Raw genomic sequence first — 15,835 nt, 5'->3', positions numbered from 1 at the left:
TCTAACAGTCAGTAGTTTGAAGAGGCTGAGCTCTGCCTACTTGTCAGTTCTATTATCTCTCCTGACAACAGCAACAACAATGACAATGGCTACTGAAGACATAATATTTATAGAACACCACCTCCTTTGAAAGGATGTAAGCAGAACCTCCCTCATCCAGGGTGTGCCCCTTCACCCTCCAGTGGACCTGACTTAGCATGATAACAAGCATGAAAATCTCAAATCTTTGGCTGGGCATGCACCTCTGACACAGGCATGGTCCTCCAAGCTCAAATCAAATACTGTAGGGTATCCAGTGATATCTCAGAATCCAAAACAGCCCAGACATGGTATTCCCTCTGGCCTTAGACCATAACTGGAGGCAGAGGTGGAGGCTGTGGCTGGAAGTGATCCAGTTGAACCTATATCCAGATATAGGGGTCCAGGCGATGATGGTCCAATTTAGAAGGATGCACTGAATGAACATGTTCACCAGACAACCAAACATAGTCCTCAACCACAAAGTCCTGTGCTGGTTGCTGACATCTATCTGAATAGACTTTGAAATCAGTCCCTGCTTTTTCCAGGTGCTCTTGAAGAATCAAATATAGACGTTGCAACCGCTCAAAGGAATCCTCAGTGGAAAAGCCCTGGACAGTTGACAGAGTAACTGGGTGGCCACAGCGTTGAAAACCATACTGCATGTAAAGAGAAGTCTGCTGTGCGGAAGGGTGGACATGACTGTTATAGGCAAATTCTGCCAACGATAACAGAGACATTGAGTTATCCTGGTGGTAAGTAAAACAGGAGATGCTGCTACAGGATCTGGTTCACCCATTGCATCTGACCATTCAAGTGCAGGTGATATGGGGTAGGAAGACAGAGTTACACCCCTAGCAGGCCCATCAACCCCTTCCAGAATCAGGCAGTGAACTAGGTCCCTCTATCTGTCACCATGTGATCTAGCAGACCATGGCAGTGAAACATGTACTGCAAAGACAAATATGCAGTCTGAGGGGCTGTGGGCAGCTTCTTTAGTGGAACAAAAATAGCTGCCTTCAAAAACAAGTCCACCACCACAAGCACTGCCCCTGAGACTTAGGTAAGACCAGAATAAAAATTGAAATAATTTTCTCTTCAAGTAAGTTGTCAAGGCCTGTCCAAGACAAGACAAAAAAAAATGCTGTGAATGTTCAACAGGCAATAGCTCAAAGAGGCTGAGCTCTGCCTCCTTGCCAGTTTTATTAACTCTCCTGACAACGGCAACAACAACAATGGCTACCACATAATATTTACAGAACATCATCTCCTTTGAAGGGATACAAGCATAATCCTGACAGCAGATCACCTAAGACACATCTCTAAGACATGGGTTGAACCACTTTCAGAAACTAATCAAAACAAGACCATGTCCATATAAATACAGGAAATAAACAAAAGGAAAATTTTCTAATTTTGTAGGAAAATATGGTGTTCAGGTACATTCAGTATTCTGACTGAATTACTAAAATCTTTATTGGGGTTATTTATCAGAGTACTCAGTACTTGACATCTGAGTTTTTTTTCACTGGATACACTTCTAAGTGAGATCTTTGGGTAGTGTAAGCTGCAGAGCTCCACTAAAATCTATGAAATTGCAATGCTTTACATGAACTGAGAACTTGATAAATGAAAGTTACAAAATAAATTTAAATTCTGCAACAGAATTGGCTTCACTCTTAGATTCCAATTTCTTCAGTGAAAATAATTCTTATTACGAATTTAAGTTTCGCTCATAGCATATATTTTATATCACTCACTTAAATTTGTGGTTTCAATTAATATGTCTTCTGGGAAGCTCATTTGATGGTAAATCTGTGCCCATGTTCCCAGTTTTCACCTGTATCCATAACCAATGCAAAAAGAAAGAAAAATCACAATACACTTTCTTCTGCCACAAACAGTGGGTATTTTGTATCCTTGTACACTCTAACAAGTGTCATGGTAACCTTGAAGTGTGTGATGGAATGGAAAACACACAAGTATGTTCCTAAACTTAAGGAAGCTGACTTAATCTCATTTTTAATACAACTGACCTTTGGGGCTTAAGAGGAAGAAACTCTGCTTTCCCCCCTTTCCTTCTTTTTTTTTTTGTTTTCCCCTCTTCCAAAAATGTGAGATGTTGATCTAAAGTCTATTGAAGTAAAAGAAAAGACTCCCACAGATTAAGGTAGGATTTGGGACATTCTTTAAAGTCTTTGAAAAAACCTTTGAAAATAAGGATCGTATGTATTCAAGTAAATTGCCTATGCAAGTTTTTGGTAAAAAAATTGCAAGACATTTCTGCAAAATGAGTCCATCAATGTACTGGGGCTGTGAGTTCTGCACAGAGTAAAAACTGTTTAGCTGTACAGTCCAGACAAGTATGTAATCCTGGAAATAAAATGCACTGGATAGAAGAATGTGGAAACACATGGAAATGTTTCACTGTCTGCCCCACCAAACAGATACTTCTGCTCATTCCATTTCCTGCTCCCCATCTTAGTGCCATTATAAATTGCAATCACTGTGATCACTAAAAAGTGCCTTTTTTTTCCTTTATGTTGATTGCCAATGCATTAAAATAATAATTAGAGGATTTTCTAGGCAATGTAATTTCTCACCTTGCTGCAGTCCATCTGAAAGAGAAGTAGGACAGGCAAATTCTTCTGTTATTGTGGCCTGCATCTTTTTCTGCCTGTATCCTTGTACTACTACTGGAATCCAGTCTTGAGTAATGATCCTTTCTCCACCATGCAAGGCGATGTGAATTGAAACCATTAAAATATGTAATGGTTGGTAGACTGGAAATGGTTTGGTACTGGAAGGAACAAAGGGGATATATTCCTTCTGTTTGAGGGCTTTGTTCATAACTAAGCACAATCACAAAATGGTTCAGCCTTCTACTGACATCAGTAGACCTGTTAAATCTGACTCAGATTCAGAAGATAATGTGGTCTTTTTTTTTCCTGACACTCCAGACCATGTTAAAGTCCCTCCCTCTGCTAAATATTCTCTATGACATTTTTGATACTTTTGAACTTTTAATTATGGAATGGTGTACAGTCCAAATCTGAACATGAATCCTTTAATGGTAGTTAGAGTGTTGATTGCATCATTCAAGGAAGGTAAAAGATGTTCTGAAAGCAATGAAGGAGAGCAAATGTTAGGGCAGTTATAATACACGGAACTCAGAAGAAGGTAGGTCTTTTCTCAAGTTGCCAAAATCCTAGAAGGTCAGATATATTCCTAACTATTGTGAAAACTTAGGAAACATTTTATCACACTTTACAAAATATTTAAAACAACCTATATGTACACATAAATACACAGTTCCCAATTCACATCTTTTTTTGGAGAACTTTTCTCCAAAAAGCCCTATATCATCTTTCTTTTTCTCCAGCGTTTCTTGCATAAAGCAGTGAGAAGTATTGCCTGTGATGGACATGAAGTTAACGATCAGATCTGATTAGATCTGTGGCAAAGGAGTTGCACATTTTCTGTAATATTTCTTGCTTTCAAGAGGATTTTTAAAGATGACTTCTTCGAGGGAGGCTGAGAGTCTTTGGTACTGATCTCCTTTTAAATTTATAATAGATAACTAAAGCCTGTAAGGACTTCTGAAAATTCTCACTCTTAATTTTTAATACAGATTTGTTTTCAATAAGTCTAAGTATGGATTCTTTTTATTCTTTACTGAGTTCAATTCCAAATCTCCCTAGAGAGCTTAAAGAAATAACATAAAGTATAAAAATCAATATGAAAAAAATTAAGTGCACCATTAAATTTTGACATATAAGAGAGTTCAAGCCTAAAACTGGAATCTTAGAATATTCACACTGATTATAAGAATAATAATAATAGGGACAACTGCCAATAATTTGATAACTTCCATTATAATCCTCATCCACTCCTGAGCACAGTGAAAACTACTTGGTCCTCCACAGGACAACTAATTTTCTCAAGATTTGGACACAGCTTAAATAAAATTGAAATGAAATAGATCTGAAATTACCTAATTCCCAATTATTTAAATTAATTTTTAGACAAAAACTGACCCCCTATAACCTACATGAGAAATCAAATAACTATTCATTTTCGTTGTTCTAGGTCTACCCAAAGCCATCAGTGCAAACCTCCCTGATCTATGGTATGGGCCAGACTTTAGTAACCTGTACAGATGAAGTTCAGCACAAACTGGAGAAAAATAAAACTCAGAGAAGTGTAGATGTCTGCTCCATTCACCCATTACATTAACAAAGCAAAACACTACTCAAAGTTTGCACTGTGAATGAACTTTATATCTACCACAGTTCCTTTGCATACTTAATATCTGTGACATTATTCAGCTGGACACAGATTTACACTAAGCTTAAACAAAGTCTTTTCTTTTCCAAAATTAGCTTTTTCGTCAGCCTTCTCTCTTCTATCCAGTCACCCTTCAATTTTTTATGTTTTTTTGTCTGCTCTATGTTTATCTATGTTTTCTTTTTATTTCTTTCTACTTTTATCTCTGCAAACTTTTGACTTTGAGACATCTAAATCTCTACTTTTCTTTATACAAACCCATTGAACATTACCTAAACAGGCAATGTTGCCTTTAAAGGAGAATAAACTAAAATCTAATTATTTCAAATGTCACAGAGCATAGACAGGTTAAATAAACCTTGTATTGACAAATTATTTTCTTCATTCTATACTCATAATGCAATGGAAAAAGTTTATATTGCTGCATGTCACAGATTTGTTCTTTACACCCCCAAGTGTCCTAATTACATAATGTTATACAGTTTAATTAAAAGCTGCAAATGTAAACTTATGAAATGAAATCCAAATGTCAGTTTTTATGTCCATCCCTCTTATTATTGAACCAAGCAGGAACTGTCAGGACTAATGCTATCTTCCTTCATGAGAAACCAGAGATTTACTCCATCTATGTAGAGACTGAAATATTTTGCAACTTTATTTAGCCACATCATGAGGATTTGTTCCTATTAGGTTTCTTCATCTTACCCAACTAGTAACAGCCATGTAACATGCTGTGATTTTTTTTTATGTTGAAATCTTTTCATATACACAGTTAGACTTGCTCTACAAAATGCTGAAACAATGCAAACAAACAGCTTGTTGTGTTCTTTCTTGCTCAGCCTACTAGTGATATATCATTTGACCATCAACATTATTACATTGACCCTAATTTTATGTAGTTACTGGAGACATTTAGACTTGAAACTGGTGAAGGTGGAGATCCTGCTTAGGAGGTTGGGCTAGAGTCATTACAGAGAACATTCTTCTGTTGCTGTATTACAATTTAATCAGCTTTTTATTGGGTCACATGTATTTCAATTTCCCAGGAAGAAATTGCTGAAGCTTTATTTTTGCTTCAACTATAAAATATATGATTGGGTTTGTTTGTTTGCATTTTGTTAACAATAGTTTTTCTCCTGCTTTTATGTAATAATAGTTGGAATTTGTGTTTGTTATCTCCTTCATCATAGATATTCATAATGCTTCATTGCTCTTCGGCATGGTTTATGTCAGTGAAGCTAATGGCATGCATTTAATGGGCTGCAGTCACAATTGCTCTGTAGCTCATAAGAACATGTATACTAGTGAAGTATGTGAAACACTACTGTTTTGAGTTGGTAGCATTTGGTAGAATTTATATCTTATTTAGCCTGCCATAACAAAATATTATGCAAAATAAAAAGCAGTAACAAACCAAGTCCTACATCTCTGAGTGGACATATTTGTGCAAAACACAGACGTTCTCTCTCTCATGCACACACAGAGAATATCCTCTTAAAAAAACTGGTGTGTTTTAACTTAATCTACCAGTATTTACTCTCAGTGGATTCCCAAGATACTGTTCACCTTAGATACTTTGTATAAAACATACTTATCTGAAATGTGATTTTAAGCAAGTAGCATTTTTTTTTTTAATTATTAAGCATTTGGGCCAATTCTACTACAATAAGTATGAGTTTTGTATGTGATAGAGGATAAAGTAGGATGCTGCCATGTGAGAAAGTCCTTATCCTATTTTGACCTGAAACTTTCCTGATGATTTACTATGCAAAGCATGCTGCTTTTCTGAAGTTGCTAGTTTTCACTGATGTAGCAGATAGAGGTTTAAGGTTAAGTTAGTGCTCATCTAACTTGGCTCATGTAGACAGTCTGTAGCTTCTAAGTGGGTCAAGTTAAAGCTTTCCTGGCAAGTCATTTACTAAACTTGGGTCAACAAATATCAGTAATAAATGGATATTTTTTTCATGTCCTTCAGTATATATGAGAAGCTAGCTAGTTTTACTGCCTACGGTTGATCCTACCAGAAAAAAATTGAAGAGAGAGAAAAGGAGGGAAAAAAAAGCTGAAATTTTAACGGGTCAGCCCTCAGGGGAATCTGTGTAATGCCTCTGGTAGAGTTCCCTATTGTCCTCAGTTGTAGAAACTAGAGAGTGAAATCCTGGTTTCACAAATTTGTAGGCAAAATTTGAACAATTGCCTCTGGAGTAAAGTGTGTTCTTTCTTTCCCTCCGTCCTTCTACCCTCAAGTTGTGAGTTTAAGGAAAAACATAAATCATTGCTTTTATTTATCCAGATCGCAGTCAGGATTATTCCCCTGAAGTACTATGCCAATAGGAGTGCTGTGAGAGAAGAACCAATTGCCACTTGTGTTTTTATATTCACCCAGCAAACCCTCCTGCACTACATCCTTGTATATACTGTGAAGTCAAGCATTTGTCTTTTCCACAGGACACTTGCCTTGCTGGTGGCTAAGGACATTACAAAGCACAAGGCATTTCAAGCTGTGCTATTTCTACTTCCCTCTGAGAGCCATTTTTCTGCAGATAATCTGCTTTTTATACCTCATATGATATTCTAGCAAAGTCTACATGTATCACAATACTTGGAACATTATCCTTAAATAGACCCACAATGCATTTCTGTAGAGAAGCTAATTTAAGCACCTGTATTATAAACAAAATATCACCAAATTCTTCCTCTGGAAGAAAAAAAAATAGATTCCACAAAGTTATTAAAAAAAAAATAGCAGTCATAGTAATGATGAGTAGGTCAGATTTGCAGGTTATTAACCTCAAGAGTGCTTTATTAAACAGGCAAACATTTTAGTAATTTTAATAGTTGGATTAATTCTTGAGTAGGTCAAAATTAAGGCTTCTGTTAACAAGCTTTGGAGAAGATGTTTTGAAGATCTTATTGCAAGGATTGTGAATAAAAATATTGTCATGATACTTCAGGCCTCTACACCTGGACTTGAGAATTTACACTAAAGGTAAAAGCACCAATAAGACAGAGAGTCTCGTTCTGCAATAGGAATACTGTGCTTTCAGTACTTGTGGGCCTGAAATTAGAGAGCTAGAGTTCATCATTAAAAAGTAAGAAATTTCATATGCTTATACTTAGAATTTATTTGTCAATTAGTTATTTGTATAAATACTAATAAATTTTATTGTTGGTACTTCTACAAAGTGACTCATCACACCAGATAAATTGAAAAACATGTAATTTATCTCATCAATCATAACTAACCAACACGTAAATGTTGAATAATGCAGACTGAATATCACCATCAATATTTTCACCACAAAACCAATGGAGATAAATAAACAAAACCAGGAAAAAATACTTTGGGCAAATTCTAATAACAAACACAAGGACACTTTGAGTTGCCACGGGCATGCAGTAAATAATACCAGCAGATAGATTTCTTGGCTAAAAGTATTTACCCCATTCTATCCACAGTACATTTTACTTCAGCTTGTTTAGAGAAACATTACACTGAGATTTGATTTCTTGCAAAAATTAACTTTTTTCCTAAAGAAAGCTCCAAAATTGTGACCTCTGTTATCTTATCTCTACAGGTTTGACATGAAATGAAAATGGAAAAGGGCTGTATCAGATGCACAAAGCTCTGGAAAATGAAAAGATTTGGTATTGATTTTTATTTAAAGCAGTAGAGTAATCACACTGCTATGACACACTTGAAATTTTTTCTCTTGCATATGTCTGTAGTTTGTTTCCTCAGCATTACAGTACCTTGTGCATCACCTTGATGCTTTCATTCTGATAGCTATGAGTCATAGGGCAGGGATTCCTTTGTGGAACGTCCTCTAATACTTTACAGTCGTAGTATGTAATCCTTTGCACATTATGTGTCAGAAATCATGCTAATACATCTCCATTTAACTACCCAGTCTTCTCCCTATGACTTTTCTGAAACAATTGATAAAATAAAGTTTTATTTACAACTGAATCATGGGCATTGCCTTTAATATCTTGGATTAGACATCTAGTCCACCAGCATAACCAGTAGTTGCCAGTACCTTGGAACATACACCATTTTTTGCAACAAAAGTGTTCTTCACTGCACAAAGCTGGTGGCTTGTATACTAAGGATAGTCTAGTCACAGTTTATAAGAAAAATTTTGCGGTTAATCAGGCTACAAAGAGATTATTTGAAGTGTCCTTTCTTTTTTTTTCTTAGTTTGTTTCTTAGTTGTTTTTTTTTAAATTTACCATTGATAGCCAGTTATACCAACCATTACAATAATGCATTGATTACATTGTCAACCCAATTAGTTGCTCAAACAGTGCTGCCTATTCAATCTCTATCAGTGCCAGCAGAAAATAGAAATATTTTAATTTATTTTGAAGCCGTTGAACCAAAGATGTATGAACTATGGGGCTGTTCTTGCAAATTGCTGAGCACCTCTGGGAGACATTCCATGTTTCAAACTCTCATCATACCACTGGGAACTAAGAATGCTGAACAAAGAAAAAAAATAATGCAAAATAGTTTCTGAAAATGTTTGCCCATATTTTAAATACAACCAGTTCTGCTTTGTTTGTACCTTATTTTATATTCAAGTTTGACGAGCATTGACAGTATATTGGCAAAGGCAAATGATAGTATTTGTGCTTGCAGCACTAATATGATCATTCATTGAGTGAAGAAACAGAAAAAATGTCATGATACACCTAACTGCCTAGATCCATTGCCATAGATGGTTTGCTAACAGTGCCACTGGTAAGAGTTTAAACTGTATGCTGAATTCTTGCTAAAAACAGACATGAGGAATTTTGCTTTTGGTCAGTGTTAAGCATTGCTTAATGGAATTCACAGAACAGATGATCAGAAAAGAGTGGTAATACAAAGATGATATCAGTCCTTATTTATTCATCAGTATGAACTTAAAAAAAAAAACAGATACTTTGATTACTGAAACACAGTTTTGTACCTTGCTTCAATTTCCCCATCAAAAAAAAAAAGTACATTTCCTGTTTTGCAATAAAGCTCTTAGTAATATAGAAATATCTGCCTATACACAAAAGAAGATAAGGTTTTGATTCTAGATTACAGCCTTCTGCAGTTTCCACATACTTGGTCAGGTCCACATCACTGTTTTATAAGATGTCTGAGGATTATATGACATGAAGACTAAAAAGGAAATTATATTTTTAAAAAACCCCAAAACCTTAACAATTAAGGCAATCAGGAAAAATATTATGTCAAAAGGTATTAATTTTGCATTCTAATTTACTAAGAAAATAATAATAATAAAATAAAATAAAATAAAATAAAATGAAATAAAATGAAATAAAATAAAATCTTGTTCCACTTAAAATTCCTGATACATTTATAAGTATCTATTTTTTGATCTGTTAGAGAAAAAGCCGAAAAATCACAAATTTGCATTCTTTCTACAGCCATGAACCATAAATCCAGGTTATTAACACAACTTGAGAGTTATTCTCCCTTTGCCTTTCCTAGTTTTACATCATTATAATTCCATTTGCTGCAGTGATGTTGCTCTTGATTTATCTTGGAAGAAGTAAATTGCAAGTAAAAAGTATTTTTATTTTTTCCCTTTACTTTTTCCTCCTTTTTTCAAACAATTGGTTGGCTAAGCCAGTTATACCAAATTACATCTCTGTCTTATTTCACCTCTCTCTCAAACACAGATATGACTGTGGGCTTGGCTTTTACCAAGTGATCTCAATTTAATTAGAAAAGAAACTCAGCACATCGCATGGCAAAGTGAATGTGTATTCCAAGGAAAGTAAGAGCAGATCTGTAAAACTAGCGTTAAAAACCTTACCTGACTGAGATGAAGGGCTCACATTCTGGTCATTGCATGAGCATTTTGCAGTTTCATTCCTTCTCCTTCTGTCTCCTTTACCTGCAGCCTGGGACAGGGTTTCTTTTCACAAGACCTGATAGGGCAGGAGGACTCTCACCAAGGCTAAAAACTGTAAACACCACTTTGTCTCAACATAGCACATTGGAATTATCCGTAACTAGTGCTACTGCATCCCTTAAAACCACCTTTGCAATACTATGTTCCAAAAAACCACAACCTAACTGCAAAATTTCCACAAACACTCTTCCCTTCATGCTGATGTGCTCCTGCCCAAGCCTACCACACCCCTTGTCATCTGCCAGCATTTCCAAATCTTCACCGCAATTGTCATAAGTCCAAGTCTTTCCCCTGACCAGCAGTCAAATCCTCCCTGGATGCCATTCATCCCAGTCAATGTTACAAATCCCAGTTTACACTAATGGAAGGTTTCCTATGAAGAATATACATATTTAGTGTTCTGCCTTCTTCTCCTGAAAAGTGAGAAAAGGATGTTTGCAAAGAAAAGAATTTCTGTAATAACACTTCAGCAACATTTTCTGATCTCATTTGCTCAGGACTGAGGGTGCCTGCCCTCCAAGTCACCATACACTGTCTGACAAGGTTTAATAAGAAACTATTAATAATCACATGGCAGCTTTTGTTTCAAGATTACTGAATAAAAAATGACCTAAGTACATAGAGGACAAATAAACTATACCTTTACTTCAGGTTACTTCTACATGAAGTGTTAGATAACTTTTCAAAGCATAAGTATCTCAGTTGAGTTGGTGTCCCTGTTACAGTCTTCAATGAGAAAGCAAAGATTGAAACGGTAGAGTGCTGTTTATTTAAAACCTTTTGGATTACTTCCTGTGGGAGTAAAACTTAAGGAAATTCTACATGAGATAACAGAAAAAAAACCTGAAATTTATGTGTGCGGAGTTTGTGTTATCAGTCAGCTGAGTCCTGTAATGCCCTGTGTTCTGTTCTATAGCCAATGTATTAAATGGTTTCTGAACCATACTCTCCATTGAGGAGACGTGAATCTATATTTGATTGGTTTTAAGCTGAGTCTATGTATGCAAAAAAATATTTTCTTCTTTCGTATATCAGAAAAAGATTCAATGATCTGTCAGCTTGCAAAGAAAAACAGCCAGTTGTTGCTGGCTTTCATCAGAATATTACATCATTTATAGAATACATGACCAGCTTGTGCCTTCCAGGTTGCTGGTAACATATTTTATTTGCATTGCACTAACACCGAAGAGTCCAATGATAGGTCTAGACCCCACTTTGCTGAATCCTGTAGAGCTGACAGAACAATAAAGATAGGCCTAATAGATAAGAGTTGACTGAGAATCTGCTTTTGCACCTTCCCATTTCCCTTAATATAAACTAGGCTGGCAAGATCTAAACTATTACAGTTGTTCTCTTCTAGTATGAAAATAAAAAAGTGTAGACTTGAAAAGCACGGTGATGAAAGAGAGGGTGAGCATGTCTTTTTCCCCTCAGCATACCACTCCCCTCACATGTATTGGCCTTGGTGAACTAGAAGTGATCTGCAACCTTCCATTTTCTCACAAACAATTAATGGACAGGATTTAATAGTGATTATCCAGGTTAGCACTTGGGAAACATAGCCTGAAGGTAAAAATTAGGAAGAACTGCCTGAAGTTCACTATGAAACTCTTGTAGAGAGTACAATGCACAGGAGGGAAAACCTACTGAGCAATTTTAAGTGTTATTTTTCAAGTTCATTAATAAATGTAGAGAATTTTAAAAAGGGAATTATGCTTCCTGAAGTCCTGAGGGATTTCACCACCAACTCTCTGAAAATTATAATTTTTATAGATAAGCCAATTAAAGGGAAATAAGGCTTTTGCATCATACCATGAGTACTAAACAGGGAATTTAAAAGGATCTGTTTCTGCTTAATAATTTAATAAGATTTTGTGTTTTGTATTCTTACAATGGGCAGTTGAAGTGCAAAATGTCTTCTATAATTTCAGTTAGAAGTGAGTTATTTATTGATTTGGGACATACGAGGACAGGATTCTTTATTGCGGTATATAGTTTTCCAATAGTAACTATGTTGGTTTGAAGAGGAGAAGGCTCTGAAATGGTAATTCATAGTCCTGCATAAAGGTGATAAGGAAGGAGCCCAAATGCAGCCCTTCAGTTATTGGCCCAATCCCACTGTCTCTGAATAGTGCAAGAGCTCTCATTTATCTCAGTGGGCTTTGGATCTGCCTTTTAACTGTGCCTTTCTTGCTCAGGCTATAAGTGGCAATATGATAAAGGTGTCATCTGGCATTTTTGTCACTGGAAAGGGAGAATCCTGAGTAACCTTGTTAGTCCAAAATAAATTTTATTTGGACCTTCAGGAAGTTTCATACTAGGAGTGCTCAGCCAACCTCCATTCCTTCAATTAAGCTCAGATTGGGAACTCTGAACGCTTTGCTGCGCATAAGCACATAATTCAGCTTTACAGTGAAGCACCCAAGAAAAACATACTGCTATGAACAGAGAGGGAGAGAAAAAAGGAAAGAGGCACAGACAGAGGCACTGCTGTGGATCGTTTAGTATGCAAGGAGACACGGATCAGCCCCTGCAGACATACCCAGGTACCCAGGAGAGGCTTTATCTGAGCCTACCTAGACTAGCTTTTAAAGATGCACAAGATAAAAAAGCTTTCTATGAGTCTTTGTTTATGATTGTAACTAGTCAAAATACTTTTTTTTTAAACTTTTTCCCCCTTTTTCATAGAAATGAGATTTTGAATAAAAAGAATGTTTCAATGAATAGTTTTTGCTAGCCCCTCCAAAAAAAAACCCAACAATTAACAGATATTGGGTTTCATAATTCTATTCCATTTCAACTTTTTAAAAATAACTGATCCCATAGTGAGTTAAAAAAAAAAAATGTAGTCCTACGGAAAACCGATCTATTTTTTCAATAAATTGTACAGGAAATATGTGAGCAGGTAAACTACAGACACACTAAACTCTTTAAAATAGGTTGAAGATTATGTGCATGTTGTCCTGCTGCCACAGCACAGTACCAATTGAAGGCTTCATACGAGCATCAGCCAATTTATTTGGTCCTCATTCTTGGAGTGACAGCAGAGCACAATCTGAGGAAAGGAAGCTGGAGGAAGAAAGAGCACGTCCCTCTGTTCCTCCTTTCCCCTCTGCATCTCCTGCCTTTTCAACTGACCTGATTATTCTGCTCTGCCACAAGCATGCGAGCGCTGTTTCTTCTACAGAAAAGAGAAAAAGATGGGCCTGGATTAAAAAAAAAAAAAAAAAAAAGAAAAACCTCAGGGGAAAGAGAAAGAAGAAAAAGGAGAGTGGGGCTAATGAGCCCGCACAAACTTGTAGGGAATCTTTCTTAATCCCCTGAAATAATTCCAGTAATTGCCTTTTGTGAAGGTGGAAGTAGAAAATTGTTCTCTGTCTTTCACTATTCAGGCAAGAACTAGCGATGACCCAACTGGACAACATACTTTTCTCAAAAAATTACACTTTTTCTCCTAAACATGAGCAGAATATGCAGCTGCAATTACCTAGGTCTTCTGGGAAGTCTTTGAGCATAAACTGATGCTTAGTTTGCCTAGGCAAAAAAGACTGGCCCTCGGTAAGCACCTCTGAATTCTGCTGGGCACAGTGGAGCAGAAAACATATTAAGGACCACACAAGCTAAGCAGCTTCAAACATTATTTTCCCCAGCCTTGTGGATGGCAGAAGAGATTTTGTTATGGCACCTGACCCAGAGGCCTGAATAAAATGGTTGTATATTACTTATGAGCTAACACTGTTCAATGCAGTACCCTTTTTGCTTCCTCTCTGTTCTACATACGCTGGAGAAATGAAGACTGTAAAACACGCTCCTAGGAAAGGAACACCATAAAGCATACTTACACTGCATACTGCTCCTTGCTATAAAGAATAATAGTGAAAAACCCTGGCATAGCCATATATTACCTATATGCTGCCATCTGAGAATTCTGCATGTATTTTTTTACCACAATGTACAATTGTACTGCTCACAAATGTGAAACGGCTGATCCTTTATATCATAGCTATGTGCGTGTGGATGTGTGCGTGCACATGTGTGTGTGTGCATGCAGGTGTCTACGTGCACAGGTATTCCTCCAGCTCTATATTTGGATTTAGTTTGATGCTCCTTGTTTCTTCCTGTGTCAGACCTGTGCTGTCCGTGTGCAAGGAAGCAATCATAATAATGACTGACCTGTCAGTCATGCTTGAACTGCTCCTGACAAAGGGCTGGGCTGAAGGAAGAGAATGTTAACCTATAACAGCAAAAATTTTATATAGAAAGACCTAAGATAGCTCTAGATGGCAATAAAATTAAGAGAAGACATGGAAAAAATACAAGCTGGTATGTAAGCATTAAACTCAAAGTGTCATGAGATACTAGCATTGCTTTAATGAACCCAAAAGTGAGACTGCTTTTTTACTAGCTTAGGATCCTTGCAAAAAAAAGACAAAGTGCAGCTGAGTGCAGAATGTGACCCTCTCATGTAATTCCTCTGAATGAGGAAGGTAGACATAAGAGTGCCATGTAAAGTTGGCTTTGACATTTTTATCCTTCTAATACGAATTGCTGACTTCAAATGTTCCTCATGAAGGCAAATTATTAGCTCTCACATTTTTGCTGTCAGGAAGTGAGGTGGGTGGGGGTGGTGGTGCTGGTTTCTGCACCATCTAATACCTTTATACCACTTCCAGCATTATCATTCACAGGCTGAATGTAAATATTGATGGTATACAGCGTTACACTGAAACTCATATTTTTCTTTTTACACCATTATGCTTGTTTTTATATGCTGTTTCTTTCTTATTGTTTTTTTTTCAGGGGTGGTTTCATTCAGAGTAGTGGAGCACTGGGTATTAAATCAGTGCTCCTGCAGTCCAATGAACTCAGTATGTCGCTCACCTTGTTACTATACTTAATCTAAATAACCTTTTTTATACTCTGCTGGAATGGCATTTTCAAAAGGCTATATACTGGTAAATGAGTGTATATGTCAGTAAGGATTTGCTAGACAAATCAAATCTTCCTGACAAGTACATTTATTCATTACTATTTACTACACACTCCAGTTTGAAGGACAATTTTTGTGATCAGATCATTAACATGTACTGTCATTTTGGAAACATTTTCCAACTTTTCTCTTTACTTCCTTTCTTGCTCATTGTGTGCTTTGCACCCTTTGCTTAACGGAAGTTAGCTTTACAAGGATTATAGCACCAATATGTTAAACAGATCTTTTTTTTTTCCCCTGTCAAGCTGGTTTATTGCACAGAAGGCGCCTAAGTATTAAAGTAAATGTTAAATACAAGATTACTAAGTGCAACATTAAGAATCTACTACAGTTACAGCCTTGATAAACAGCAGAGAATGTTTTCTTACAAGATCATCACTTCTTGACAGACATATTTACATGTTAATTTTTTCCAGGCCAGATCATCAATAGATATAGATAAATACATTGATCTCAAACTGAAGGTTTGCCTCTGACATTGAAAAATACTAGTCAATTATGTGAAACATCGATGTATTTTGTACTTCTTATATTTTTTTTTATTGTGACTTTGAATAAAATCCATTTCAGTAAACTTTTACTTAGCAAAAAGTAAATGAGGAAAATAAGGAGTTTTCCTGTTTGG

This window comes from Chlamydotis macqueenii, chromosome 2, assembly GCF_036417535.1.
Source record: "Chlamydotis macqueenii isolate bChlMac1 chromosome 2, bChlMac1.mat, whole genome shotgun sequence".
Taxonomy (NCBI): Eukaryota; Metazoa; Chordata; class Aves; order Otidiformes; family Otididae; genus Chlamydotis; species Chlamydotis macqueenii.
Note: the sequence above shows the minus strand (reverse complement) of the source record.